Source organism: Capra hircus, chromosome 20 (genome assembly GCF_001704415.2).
Source record: "Capra hircus breed San Clemente chromosome 20, ASM170441v1, whole genome shotgun sequence".
NCBI classification, from domain to species: domain Eukaryota; kingdom Metazoa; phylum Chordata; class Mammalia; order Artiodactyla; family Bovidae; genus Capra; species Capra hircus.
Window position 1 is genome coordinate 4,820,659 of NC_030827.1, and position 14,152 is coordinate 4,834,810.

At 44.8% G+C, this 14,152-nt stretch overlaps 1 protein-coding gene across 1 annotated transcript in view; it reads left to right on the plus strand.

Moving 5' to 3' along the window:
* ATP6V0E1 (ATPase H+ transporting V0 subunit e1) overlaps positions 1-2,386 on the plus strand; it is a 28,256-nt gene extending 25,870 nt beyond the window's left edge. Inside the window, exon 4 of the mRNA XM_005694534.2 lies at positions 1,894-2,386. The gene's annotated coding sequence lies outside the window, so the exon portion shown is untranslated. The remainder of the gene's footprint in view (positions 1-1,893) is intronic.

Here is a 14,152-nt window from a genome sequence, read left to right on the forward strand (position 1 = left end):
TTTGGTCGAGTTCCTCACAATGGCTGTTTCATATCAGAGAGATGGTTAGAATATATGCTTCTTTAAGTCACTCCAAAATCAGACCACAAGTCTGTGCCACTGAACATAATGCTCACTCACATTGATCTTAAACTGGTATCTCTGAGCTTGAGGGAAAATCATCCCCTCTCTATGTGGTTTTTCAAAAGTGAAGACTCGTTTTCCTCTTTTGTGGTTGTTCATTTGCCCAGAAGGGTCTAAACAAAGGAAGTCTCACAGTATGCGCTTCATAGAAATTAACACATGCAATCTGATTTCACTACTTCAGATATTCTCAAGAAAAATTAATAATCTGCCTGAAACCCAGATCTATGAAGAGGGCTGTTCCACTGGCTTAAGGAGGAGAAGAGAAAATGATATCAGATTAGAGGAAAGTTTTTCCGAAGGGCTTCCCTCATGACTCAGCAGTAAAGAATCCACCTGCCCAGTGCAGGAGACCCGGGTTCAATCCCTGAATCAGCAAGATCCCCTGGAGAAGGAAATGGCAACCCACTCCAGTATTCTTGTCTGGGAAGTCACAGGGACAAAGGAGCCTGGCTGGCTACAGTTCATGGGTTTGCAGAGTCGCACCTACTGGGTGGCCGAGCACGCATCCAAGGTTTTATGAAGCCGAGGAAGAAACTGGTAGCTCTGGCCATTACCCCTACCTGGCCTGCTCTGGTTGTTTTCCTTAATACATGGTAAAAAAAAAAAAAAAAAAAAAAAAAGCCCTCTAGTTACATCTTCAGCTAACAGTTTTCAGTGTCCTGCCCCAGCGGGCCACCCTCCAGGACAGCTGGCCTACCCAGTGTGCTCCAGGAAGACTCAGCAGCAGTCTCATATCTGCTTCCTGGCACCTTGGCCCCGGGGCCTTGGGAAGCCTACTGTTTAATCACCCAGCACTGTGGACCCTCCTGGATGTGCCCACTGGTTTGGAAAATCTCAAGAGCCCATCTGGTCTACCTATGGGTTTTTCAGCCTTCAATCTTTGTTAGATTTGCCCACCACAACCACACCTCATCTGAATTTTAACTAGCCCCTCACTCCACCTGCACCTGAATAAACCTCTTGTTTTAGGTTTATCTAAATAAACAGCTTGTTTTCCCACTAACTCAGTGCTTGTGTGGAAATTACCTCTTAAAGACACTATTTGTTTAATTTTCTTTTCTTTTTTTTTTAATTTCAAAAGTAAGCATATGTGACTTTATTTATAAAACATTATAAAATCAGCTTTACATGAAGGAGTTCATGAGACCACTATGTGAAGATACCTATTTTAAATGCTTGCTAGTTCTGCAAAGGTGGTGTTGCAGCTTTAAACTTCTAGAAAAATTATCCTTTGTCACCTACACTTGGGGTGGCAAGAATGGTGAGCCATCTCAAGTACCAAGCAGCCTGCTGTTGAGGAGTTTGACATAGGGAAAAGCCAGCCTGCCTGCCTGTGAGAGCCTGGCTTCCTTGTTGTCAGAGAAGTGCAAATACAGGTTCTTGAAGGCCAAGTGAACTTGTCAGACCCCAGTGCAATTGGTTTCAGTCCACTCCATTCTTCCAGTTTTCTACAGCACTGTCAACCAGGACTTGGGCTACTTGGTTAAGCGTTGTCCTTGGTAACTGGACTTCTTGTCACAGCCCTGCCGGAACCTTGTGTTTTAACTAAGCACACTTTCATTCAGGCATTTATGGAGCACCTGTGTATGGGGTTGGCCAAAAAGTTTGTTTGGATTTTTCTATACCATATTACAGAAAAACAGGAACAGACCTTTTGGCCAATACAACATTTGAAGGGATTAGCCTGGTTGACTTTCTCGGTATCACCCTTTTGCTCTCCTGAGGATGCTGGAAAGGCCCAGTTACTGGAACGGTTTTGTTTTGCAGGTCATGGAGACAACTCCTCTAGATGTAAAATCACCTCCATACCCAGACCACCTCCTTGACGTGCCCGCTGTGGCCATCAACTGCCTTAAACATTCACCCACATTTGAATATCTTTTTCTACAATGCAGTATTTTTTTCCTGTCACCTTTTTTACACTTTGAATGATGTGCCTCTTTAAGCTAAACTGTGCTGCCTCTGTAAAATCTTTATGTACTCTTCTGAGTTGGAAAGTGCTGGTCTTCTGAGAAGTAATGTTACTCTCTCCTTGGAACTGATGGATTTGAAGATGGCTCCTGCCTGCTCACAACATGAGAATCAGCGGAGTGTTTAAAAGACTGTTACATGACAATACGTCTGCAGTGGGGCAGTCAGTAGGAGAACATGTTTTCCAGGGAAAATCTGACCCACAGAATTATACCAAAGTATTTTCGGGTTGAATTTCTTATTTCTGCCATCTGTTTGGAATAAATTATTTTTCTGCTTTCTATGTAAACCTGGTTTTGGTGTTTGTTAAATAAGCTCATTTCTATCTCTAGATAAGACCTTTTTGAAAAATGATTTTGTACATCCAAATTTAGCTTGGATGGATCAACCTGGTTGTGTAGTTTGAGATGACTGAGGAATCTGGTAAGTACATTTCTTAACGATCCAATAAACATCTCAGTGCTTGCTGTAGCCACTGGAGGAGACAAAGAAGTGGGTATTGGGTCCCTGCAAATTCAAGAGCTGGAAGGCTACTGGGAGGTAAGGTTGGTACACACAGAACTAGAGATCAAGGCCGTGTTTCACCATTGTCCATGAACACATAGTCGTGATGCTGAGCAGGTAGAGGGGCAGTACCAGCCACAGGGACAGACCAGAAGCAGCAGCTCCTTGGACCATTCCCTGTCAGAAATGGGACGGAGCAGTCAAGCGGTTAAGGAGCCTGGGACGGGGACAACATCATGTGTTTCAGTAGTGGGCATCCCAATACTTCAGTAACTTGGGGACAGTGTTGGATTTAAGAAATTAAAATGAAAATGGATCTAAATTCTCACCGACTCACGGCTCTTTGACAGCCAGCCAAGAATGGGTTTCCTGTTTTGCAGTTTGTACTTTTCTTTTCCTCCTAAACTATCTGAACTCATTGCTTTGCTATTCTTACGACCAAAGAGAGTTTCAAGTTGGTGTGACTCTCCTGCTTTCATTTCTTTCTTTTCCTCCTTTTCTTTCATTTTGAACTTAAAGTTTCCCTAGGAGCCCACTCCACCCTTTACATTTGCAGCAAGCAAGCTTCTTTAGGTAATTTCATGGCATCCAGAAAACACTGAAGTTTTGATGTCAAAGGACCATGGTGATACCTGCTACCCCGTCATTTTATTATAAATAAGGAATCACAGCCCAGACAAGGAGGGTTGCCTGCCCAATTTAAGGGAGCTGGTCCGCAGCAGATGGAGGAGGAGATGCGTGTTTTCCAGTTTCCACTCCAGAGCACTTTTTCCTTGCACCCCGCCTTCTCAGAGCTGCACTGGCCAGGAGCCGACTCGGGGGCTCGGGTGGGAGGGAAGAATTCTGCCTTTGTGGATGACCAAGCTGTCTCCCTTCAGAGGAACTTATTTGACCCTTCGTTGTTATTTGTCATCTAAGAAAGCAGTGCTGGTGATTGCTGTGGGTACATAAAAGGATGCCGCAGGCTTGGAGCCCTGATCATGGCTGGGGGTGTGTGACCTGCGAGCAGCTGTGTGACCGTTCTTTGAGTCAGGCCCTATTGCCCAGCATTAGTGGTGGTCAGTCTGAAACCTTTCACGCTCCCAGCCCAGCCTGCTTCCCAGAAGACCACCGTGAGTTTGAAGCTGAGCCTCCCGCTGTCCCTGGCGTGGTGCTTTCGTTGAGTGGCGCCTTTGCCTGTCCTGACTTCAGCACGGCGTGAGCTGGAGGAGCCTCCATGGGTCCAGCACAGCAGCCCTGGACAGTAGCGTCCCTGCAGCTCTTGCGGGGGTCTTCTCACTCACGATCGTGGTTGGACACCTTTCCGATTTAATGACATAGTTGAAGGCCAAGGTCATGACCCTGGCTGATCCAGGTCCCTGAGTTCTACCTTGTTCTGTCACTTGGTATAAATCCATTTTTATACTTCTGGAGGTTAAACATTAGTGGGGCAAGCTGGATTACATTGCTCTTTGCGTTCGGGCTTGCTTGCCTTCTGGTGTGATTCAGTTCCTACAGAGAGAGGTAGGGCAGATTCGTGTGTTGCTTGCACTCACAGCAGGGATGTGAGCACTGAAGGAACTGCAGTGTGCAAGGGAGGTTTGGAAAATCCTGTTCAGTAAGCTCTCAGGGAAGGTAAAGGCCCTAATAAAGCAGCAGCTCAGGCCTGAACCTAGAAGGTTTTCTCCAAACCAAAGCCCTACTGAAGCCTCAGCATGAAGCCTATGATGAAGAAAGGAACTCATTTCCGAGGCAGACTGGGGATCAGAGACACCTCCTTCCCGTACCCTACCCCATCTCAAATCTACCCCCATGTCCCACTGAAAGACAGATTTCAAGCCCTTAACAGCCAGGTTCTGTGACTCTGTCACCACCCAGATGTATTACTGTCATTGAAATGAAGGAATGATGAGATCCACTCAGATTTCGTGGGCAAAATTCAGTAAGTTCCCTTGGCCCAACTAGTCACTTAACCTTTGAGTCTGTTTCGTCATGTATGAAATTCTCAAGAATATTAAATGCAGTTAATGTATAAACTCAGATACATGTTTTCTGTTCACCTCCTCCCTAATAATTGAACAATTTTGTTACAGCAACTCAGGCAAAATCGGAGATGAACACCTGCGAACACTTTTTCCCTTGCCCTTGCTCCAGTGCCTGCCAGGGCCCAGGTTGGAAGGAGCACCATCCAGCCCTTTGAGAGGATACTGAAGTGTTTCTTTCCTCTGGAAAATCTGGACCGGTGAACATGGTGTGGCCTGGGATGAGCATTAGACTAGGAGAGGGTCTAGCTTTGCGATTACTCCATCGCTTTCTAGTAATGTGGCTTTGGGAAAATCACTTTAATATCTGAGCCTTAGTTTTTTTCATCTATAAAGTGGTGATAATGCCTGCCCTTTTCTGCTTATATGAGGTTGTTACCAAATGAGGTATTGGTGGTAAAGATGATTTGTAAATTATGATAATACACAAAGGATATTTTTGAAGAAATGATGAAATCCCTAGGACCCACTGATTATATTTTTCTATGAAGATAGGCCCCAGAGGGGTAGCTGACTTTTTTTTTTTTTTAACATATGGTTTCCCTTTTGTTTAGTCATTTGTACTTGGGTTACATAAAAATAAAAGACACACACCAGGCTCCAAGCCTGATCTCTGAGCGGGGCGATGGATCTCTTTGAAATAATCATAGCGTAAGTGTCTAGACCACATCCTTCCTGCCTTTCCAGGCTCTACCAGGTCATATACCAGAACAGGAGGATTTCTGGCATGCTTGTGTAGATGTCATCTGAGGGTTGTTGTTTTCTTTTAACACTGTTCTTTTTTTCCTTAAACATGTAATGATGTCTGTGCCCTTATCACTGACCCAACACTTTTTTATTGTATATTCCCTGGGTATCGATTCAGAAGTAGCACCTTTTTGTTTACTTCTTCTGGCCAGTTTTTTTGTTTGTTTGTTTTTCTGTTGTTTTTTTGTTTGTTTGGGTTTTCTTTTTCATTTTAAGTGTGGTAGATGTTCTGACATGTGGATGCAAAATTATTTTAAGCTGTTGCTCAGACTCATAGAAGATTTGGCCCTGGACTTTGTCTTCCAAAAATTTGAAATCAACTGCTCCTTTTAAAATTATATTTAAATTATATTTTAAAATATACGTCCGGCATTTTAGAATAGTTTTGTCCCCATTCCTCTATGTAAGAGTTCTCTTCTGTTTGAAGAACAGATGTATTTAAAATGGCGATGGACGCTTAAGCAAAAATTATGTATTGCTTTTTCCCCGTTCCTTCATTTCTGTTTTCTCTCTTAAGAATTGAATGTATGAAATTAATTGTAGAAGTAATTCTTCTGAGGAAAAAAAATGTAAAGTGCTATTGTGAAGAACACTTATCATACCAGAACTGATCAAAAGTAACCTTAATGCTCAACAGAAGGAGATGCTCACATAAGCCATGCTGCATCCAGTAGAGGAATATCCTGGTGCATTTAATAATCTTTTCCCCAAAATATATACCTAGAAAAGAAATTGAAAAGACAAATAAACTATTAACATTGCCTCTGGATGGTAATTGCAAATGATTTTAATTTCCTTTTTCCTTTTCAGCATTTTCTCCAATGAAGCTGTAATATTTGAATAAAAAGAGGAAAAAATAAGTTTCTTTAATAACGAAAGATAATAGGATATTACGTTAAGGGTGGCGGGGGGAAGCCCACAGGATTTCAAACTTATGTGCATAGAAAGAAACCTGGTAAGAAATAGACCAAATAATTGTTGCTTGTGATTATTTCTTTTACAGCTTTGTGTATTTCCAGATTTTTCACAAAGAGCATGTATTTTATAATTGGAAAAAAATGGTGTTTTGGGGGGGAATGTTGTCAGAATAGTGTTAGTACTTATTCAAACGTTATATAACACGCACGCCTGCTCAGACGCACAAACACACACATACTTTTTTTTTTAGAGTAATTCAGGGTGAAGGGAAATTAAGTCAGCTAGGTTTATTAAAACACTGAAGCTATTCTGAACCAGTGAAATCCACGCGTTCACACAGCACTTCTGATTATGTGTTTGCACCGAGCAGGACGGAGTGTGGAGCACTCAGCTGAGACGCCAGCCTCCCTTTGTGTAGGTGCTCACAGTGACAACGTGGGGAAATGAAAAGGGAGCGTTGATTTTGATTCTGCCCACATAGAAAAGGGGAAGCCTGGGGTATGAATGCTCTGGGGTCCCACACGGGTTAGAAAAAGCCCCACTGTTCCTCCACTCCCAACCACTCCAAGCAAGCCTTTCATTCAGACGGTGGTGCTGTTTCTGCTCCTTGTGAAATGTATTGGCCCTTTCTTCCCCAACTCCCACTTCTTCCCAGCCAGCTCCCAAACAGGAGTATTCAGCTGAGGATGCCCAGCACCGAAGACGGCTACCCACCTGAATCCAGCCAGGCTTCTATTTAAATTGCTGTCAGAATTGTGAAACGCTTCCCATAGTTTCTCCCCACTGTCCAAAGTGTGGTGCTGCTGTGGGTGCCATCCCGAAAGGGAACAAGAGGAGCAGATGTTTTGTAGAAGCGCTGTGTCTGGGGAAATGTGAGTTAAGGAGCTAAGTGTGACTTTGCACACCACGTAAGGTTCTTGGCAACGTACAACAGGCATTATCAGCTTCTGGTCTTTATTCTGCTCTTCGCTGCTCAAGACAGTGGTAAACAGAAGAAACTCAGTCCCTGACCTCCTAGAACAAACTTAAGAGTTTAGCAGTGAACCTCAGTAGAGGTACAGGACCTCTTAGCAAGTACAGATTGCTAGTTAAGTCAACTGGAAACACTCCGTGCGTGGTGGAGGAAGGCTTTTTAAAGGAAGTAACCTTTAAGGAGAAACCCGAAGGATGAGGAAGAGCTAGGCAAGCAGGAGTGAGTGAAGTGTTCTAGGCTGACAAGTGATGAAGTTGTTGCCAGAGTCGAGGAGAGGAGAGGTCCTGGATTGTGGAAACAAGTGAAATGACGTCAGAGAAGTAGCTGTACTGGGGCCATATTTATTAGCACAAGCACATGGCTGATGGACGTTGGGGGGCGGCGGAGTCAGGGATCACACTCTGGTTTCTGCTGGGTGGACCATGGAAACTTTCACTGAGATTCAGGGCCATAATGAGTTCAGTCACAGACAGTGAGTTTGCAGGTGCCTGAGGTGTCCATGTGGAGATACCTAGTGGGCACTTTCTACTTGGGCCTGGAGGTTGAGAAGGAGGACCAGGCTCAAGGTGGGAGCATGAGGCACCAGCGTGGAGAGACCTGAAGCTGTGGGTGTGGGTATGGGTACCGAGAAGAGAGTGTGTAGAGTGTAGGCTGGAGACCTGAGAAGCACCCCCTCTTTAGAGGTGGGGAGAGAAGTAAGTGGGACACAGGATTCCTCTGAGCACAGTCGGAGAAATTGAGGTCAACAAAGGTTGTATGACTTAAGCAGTTCTGCCCAGAAGTCCCATCAAAGGTCCTCTCATTCCAAAGTTTTTGCCCTTTCAGAGGGTGTGGTTACAGTGCCTCCAACTTTCCCTTCCTCACTTACCCACACCCAAGCCTCTTCCCATCTCTGAGCTCTGGGACCCTTCTGCAGTTGCTTCCCCACCCCCACCCCCATTTTTTCCATCATTGTTATCAGTCCTGTTGCTAATGATGATAGCTAGCATTTAGGTAGCAGCTGCATAAGCAAGATGTTGTTCTAAATGCTTCACATGTTAATGCATTCAATACCCGCAATAACCCAACTAGATAAATACTCCGATTATCCCTATTTTACGGATGAAAACATTGAGGCACAAGGCCACAAACTACTACTTAGAGGTAATGGGATTCAGTCCCAGAGGTGCCTGATGGCAGGGTCCCGGCCTGCCACTGGGTCTCCATGGCATTTTGTCCCAGGGTAAACTTCCTTACGTGACCTCGTTGATGTCTTTCAGTTTTAGCTTCTTCACTATGGTTTGTTTCTACAGCACCTGTGGTAAAGGAACAGCCCTCACCCACACCTGAGTGTCCAAGGGAGGGGCACACAGCCTGCTCTTTGCTGACATTTCTGAAAAGCAGGGGCAGAAGTGCGATTTTCAGGCATGACGTCTCATTTGCACGAGAGTGCAGGTCTGGGAAAAGCATTGTCCCTTCTCTCACCTCCCTCTGCCTGGAACACCTAGCACCTTTTAATCTCAGTGTCCTCACCCCAGAGTCAGCCCCTGGGGGTGCTCCGCTCCCTAAATTATGGCCACTCTTGGTATCCACAGCAACTGTGGCTGATTCCTGTCATCACAGCTGTTATAATTTACCGGTCTTTCCCCCCAGGCTGCAAAAGCTTTGCTGGGCAGGATCTCTGGCGTTCAAGTGTTTGATGTCTACAAGCTTGCTCAGTAAGAGTCGTATGGGCAGCCAGCTTTCAAATGCATTTTTTTGTAAGTTCCATTCTTGAGATACTGCATTTGCTTGAAGCAAAGGTACAGCTGCCTGAATTAGAGCTCTGGGTCTTGGTGAGCCAGCTGGGTGGGTGTGGGACCTGTGCAGCCATGCCATGCGGAGAAGGGTCCTGTACTGGGTTGACTGTTGTGCTCTTGTCGTCATGAAATTCTTCATTTTTGAACAAGGGATCGCTACATTCTCATTTTGCACTTGGACCTGCAAATTATGCAACTGTTCTATTGGTTGGTGTAGAGTCCGTCTGACCTCAAGGGGTCCTAATCAGAGTGTTACACAGATAGCTGCATATTCCCTAAAATCACCAGCAAAATTAGATTTGTGTATACTTCGGTGAGTTTTTCTGGGGAGCAAGTCTGTGGCTTTCATCAGAGCCCCAGAAAAGTTCAGAGCCATTGTTACTAATAATAACAAGAATAACTAACCTTCACTTAGGTTTGTTGGGTGCCAGACCCTGTTGCCTTACACCTTACCTGAGTGTGACTGGGTTGGGGTAAGGCAAAAAGCAGTATTTCCCTCTTTTCTAATACTTATTCCCTTAATCCCCACTTCTCTGTTCCCCAACCAGAGAAGAAAAGAAAACACTGACCTGGTCCTCTTCTCCTGTGGAGTTGGCAGGAGCCTAAATCTTTGTATTGCTTCCTTTGCTAGGAGGAAAGAGGAACTGCCCCAGACTTTGTCCTGATCCCCATTTGGTTTCATCTGCTGCTCCCAAGTTCCCCAAAGGCGACTTCTGCTTTTGTCAGACTGGGAAGAGGTGATTGGGCAACATGGGCAGGCGTCTTCATGATGAGGCGACAGATTGTCAGGGCGCCAGGGAGCAGTGGTAGCCAGCTCACCAGCACTCCTGCCGTCAGAATCCTGGCCGAAGCCTGGCCTGAGTGATGGACGTACCACCTAGGTTGCAGGGAACCAGTGCTCTGAGGGCCTGTTTAGAAAGGCAGGCAGCCCTAGAAGGGCACCAGGTTCTGGGGTTAGATTAATGAGGCTTCCTCCTGCCACGGGATAGAGCCCACAGCTGGCATTCAGGTTTGTTAATGGGCTCTGTGCGTGGTGTGGCTCGAGTGTGAATGCAGGTACATCACACCCATTTATCTTGTGCACCCACTCTTGGGCTGGACCTTGTGAAAACAGGCGGAAAACTAAAAACTGATGGCACCATCCCTGGTTTCACTGTAGCATGAAGGAAATTTATGACCTTGTGAATTTGTGCCTGCGTGACTCTTCGCGACCCCATGGACTATAGCCTGCCAGGCTCCTCTGTCCACGGGAGTCTCCAGGCAGCAACGCTGCAGTGGGTTGCCATGCCCTCCTCCAAGGAATCTTCCCTACCCAGGGATCGAACCCAGGTCTCTTACACGGGTTCTTTATCACTAGTGCCACCTGGGAAACCCTGTGAATTTGCAGGGGGAAGAAACCTTGGATACACAGGACCCCCTAAATTCACCCTCAATTCTCTGAGCTTTTTATTACTTTTCTTTAGCGACCTCTCTGGACTGTTTACTTCCTGTGTTTCAAATCCAGCTTCAGTTTTACGCCTGATTGGGCCTTTTGGAATGTGCCTCTATTTGTAGTTCAGCAAACTGCTCTCTGGCTACAAGTCTTGGTTCCTGCTTCTTATCAGTCTGTTCCTCCGCTTTGTTTTTATCCTCCTACTTCTGGCCTCCCCAACAAGAAGGTCTTATTGTACCTGGCCTTTGGGAATCTTTCCTACAACAAATGCTAGATTGTTCTCATTCCCTCGCTTCCTGGTTTGCTATCAGTAACAGTGGCTGATACTAACTGTATGTTCAGCTCAGTGCTGACAAAAAAAAAAAAAAGAAATCAAAGCAAAGAAACAAGAACCCCACGGGAATTATTAGATGTCCTAGAAATTTTCAGTCTTAGTGAAACAGACAAAACAATTTTGATGGAAATGCTGCCGTGGAAGATAATGGTGTCCCCAAACAGCCTGAGTTGCTTGCTGCCCTCTCCAGCCATGCCACTTCTTTCCCTTCTCGGCTGCTGCTTCTCTTCCAAGAGACTTCCAGTCCTGTTTCTCCCTGGAAGGTGGAGGAGGGGGAGACCAACACTGTTGAGTACCTATGAGACATCAGGCCCCGCATTTCACACTCAAAACCAACCTGTGAGGCAGGTGGTGACAGAAACCAAGGCATAGATAGATTAGGAACTTGCCCAAATCATTTAGCAAGCAAGTGGCCCTGAAACACTTATGTATCATGTTCTTAACAACCAGGTCAGGGCTTCCCCTCTTACAAACTCTACTGAATTTTCAGCTTCCCAAGTCAAGTCTTTACCGCTTTCTGAATTCCTCCAGGGTAGAGACTGTCTTCCTGTATACCTTAGGCACTGAACAAATGTCAGGTTTTTTGTTTTTCTAGTTTTTACTTTCTCTTCCTTTACCCGTCACCAAGCAAGCTTGAATCTGCTGTCTAAGCATTCTCCATAATTCAAGGATGTATTAGTGTTTATGCCCCTTGATTTAATAGAATAACATCAACAGACATATTACAAATTATGCAAAGCAGTGAGTATATTAAATTCTCAGTTGGGTGGTAGAAGGAAGGAGATTAATGAAGGCCAAAATAGATATGGTAGGGACTTCCCTGGCAGTCTAGCGGGTAGGCCTTCATCTTCCAGTGCAGCTCTCCCTGATCAGAGAGCTGTGATCCCACATGCCAGAAACGGTATTCTAACAATTTCAGGAAAGACTTAAAATGGTTCACATTAAAAAAAAAAAAGCACCTCTTATTTTTTAAAAAAGGGAGATATGATAGAAACAGACTTCATAAAAGATATGGGATCTGAAGCTGTGGAGGTTGAATAGGATTTGGAGATTAATTTGTGCCTTCTGACCACAAGCTCCTATCCTTTGGCAGACATGTTTTGGGATTTGGAGGACGAGGAATCAGGGGAAACAAGTAAATGGTCAACGTATGGAAGTGCATTTGGGGCTGAACTTTGGCGCTTTCTGAGAGAAGTAAGAAACCAAAGCTCAGAACTGTCACATAAAGAACACTGCATTCTATTGAGAGGCTGAGGCAATGGGAAGAACTGATCTTTCCTCTTCCCCCAAAGAATATTTTTTAGGAGGGATGAAAGTGGAATGGGTGTCAATTCCCAAGCATCAATTAATATCTCTTTTAGATTCTCCCTCAGCAACACTCCAGCTTTCTCAGGAAGAAAATCGGTTTTCAAAAGTGTCCGAAGGACACAGCTTTTCCTGGAGATCTTCCAGTGTTGAGTTAATTAATCTCACTTCCAAAGCTGTGAAATCTTAACATATCACACAGGCTGGAGGGGTCTGGAAAGAAAACACAGATTCAAAAGGATAACACTCATTTAGAAGATGGGTGCATGATCAGGAGGCCGGGCTCAGTCTGTGCTCTAATGAAAAATTAGAGTGCAAACTTTAGATCAAAAGGAGAGTTAGGACCTATAGCAGATATTTTAACTCCTTAGGACTCAGAGAAGCAACAGAAAGAATCCAGTTCCTCCTGGTGAAGAAATTAGAATCCAGAGAGGTCAAGCCCCTCACTCTGGGTCTCATAGTTGGTGGTAAAGCTCCAGTTGGGGTCTTGGCACCAAGAATAGTGGTTCAAATACATCAGGGTGTAAAGTGGATGAAAATCTGCATTCACAGAGTCTCTGGAAGGATACGGAGAGTGTGGGTAACTGGTTGGTTCTGAGAAGGAGACCTGAGGGGCCAGGGAACAGGGGTGGGAGAGAGATTTAACATTCACTAAATACTTTTTATACCTTTTGAATTTAGCATGGTGTATATATGTTACCTAATCACAAAATAAAAATTATTTTTAAGAATTCAGTGGAGTCTTAAGTATTACTTTTTTACCTCATTGTCTCATATTTGGTAAAACATATTTTTCTGATTCAAGCTATCCCAGTATGAAATGATTCTGCCAGTATCAACGTCAAGCATGTCGGAAGTGGTGATGGCCTTTTGTTACCACTTTGTGACTAGAACAAGAAGAGCCTTCTGAAACTCAAAGCAATGCTATTCCAGAGTCCTAACTCCCTGCCAACTTTGACTGTGGCACAATCTGGCAGGATAAAACTCAGAGAAACAAATCAATTAGGAGTCAGTGATTTCATTCACTTCAGAGCAGGAGACAGTCATTAATAAACCTTGATGGAAAGGTCTCTTAGCCAAAAGTCTGTCCTTTCCAAGGCAACAGAAGATGCAAAGGCGGGAATACAACGTAATTCACTGGTAAGAGCTTCAGAGCCTCCTGCTGTGAAAAGAATCTGGGTGCTCCTTGAGCCCAAGGAACTGCTGCCCAGGAGAGGAGGTGAAAATACCTATATTCAAAGGGCAGTAACAGTGGGAGAGCTAACCATCTGCTGCAGTTTTTCCAAACATGATATTACGAGTGAGGATCATCTGTAATGTATTCCATGGAGATTTAACGCGTGAATCTCATGAATGAGTGAGAGGAACCTGGCTCATACTTCGCAAGCTAGTTTTTCTATTGGGGTTTCGTTTTTAAACTCCAGTTGATATGGAAAATTAGAAGGTGGTATCTTAGCCCTGGGGCTTCCCCCAGGGACTCAGTAAAGCATCTACCTGCCAGTGCAAGAGACTCGGGTTTGATCCCTGGGTTGGGAAGATCTCCTGGAGAAGGAAATGGCAACCCACTCCACTCTTCACACCTGGGAAATGCCATAAACAGAGGAGCCTGGTGGCTACAATCGATGGAGTCGCAAAGAGTTGGACATGACTTAGTGACTAAGTAACAACAAAGTGTTGGCCTCGAGAAAATAATTAAAATCCTGCTACCAGTGGCGCTAGTGGTAAAGAATCCCCCTGCCAATGCAGGAGACATGAGACACCAGTTCAATCCCTGGGTGGGGAAGATCCCCTGGAGGACGGCATGGCAACCCACTCCAGTATTCTTGCCTGGAGAATCCCCATGGACAGAGGAGCCTGCCGGGCTACAGCCTATAGGGTTGCACAGAGTCAGACACAACTGAAAGAACTTAGCATGCATGCACGCGTTTCCTGTGCAGTAAGGAAAGTATTCATTCCCTCACTTCATTTTGAAGGATACAGAGGGAAGATTCACTTTTACTTTCCTCTTTGGTACCTACATATCCTTACCTATTAATATTGTGT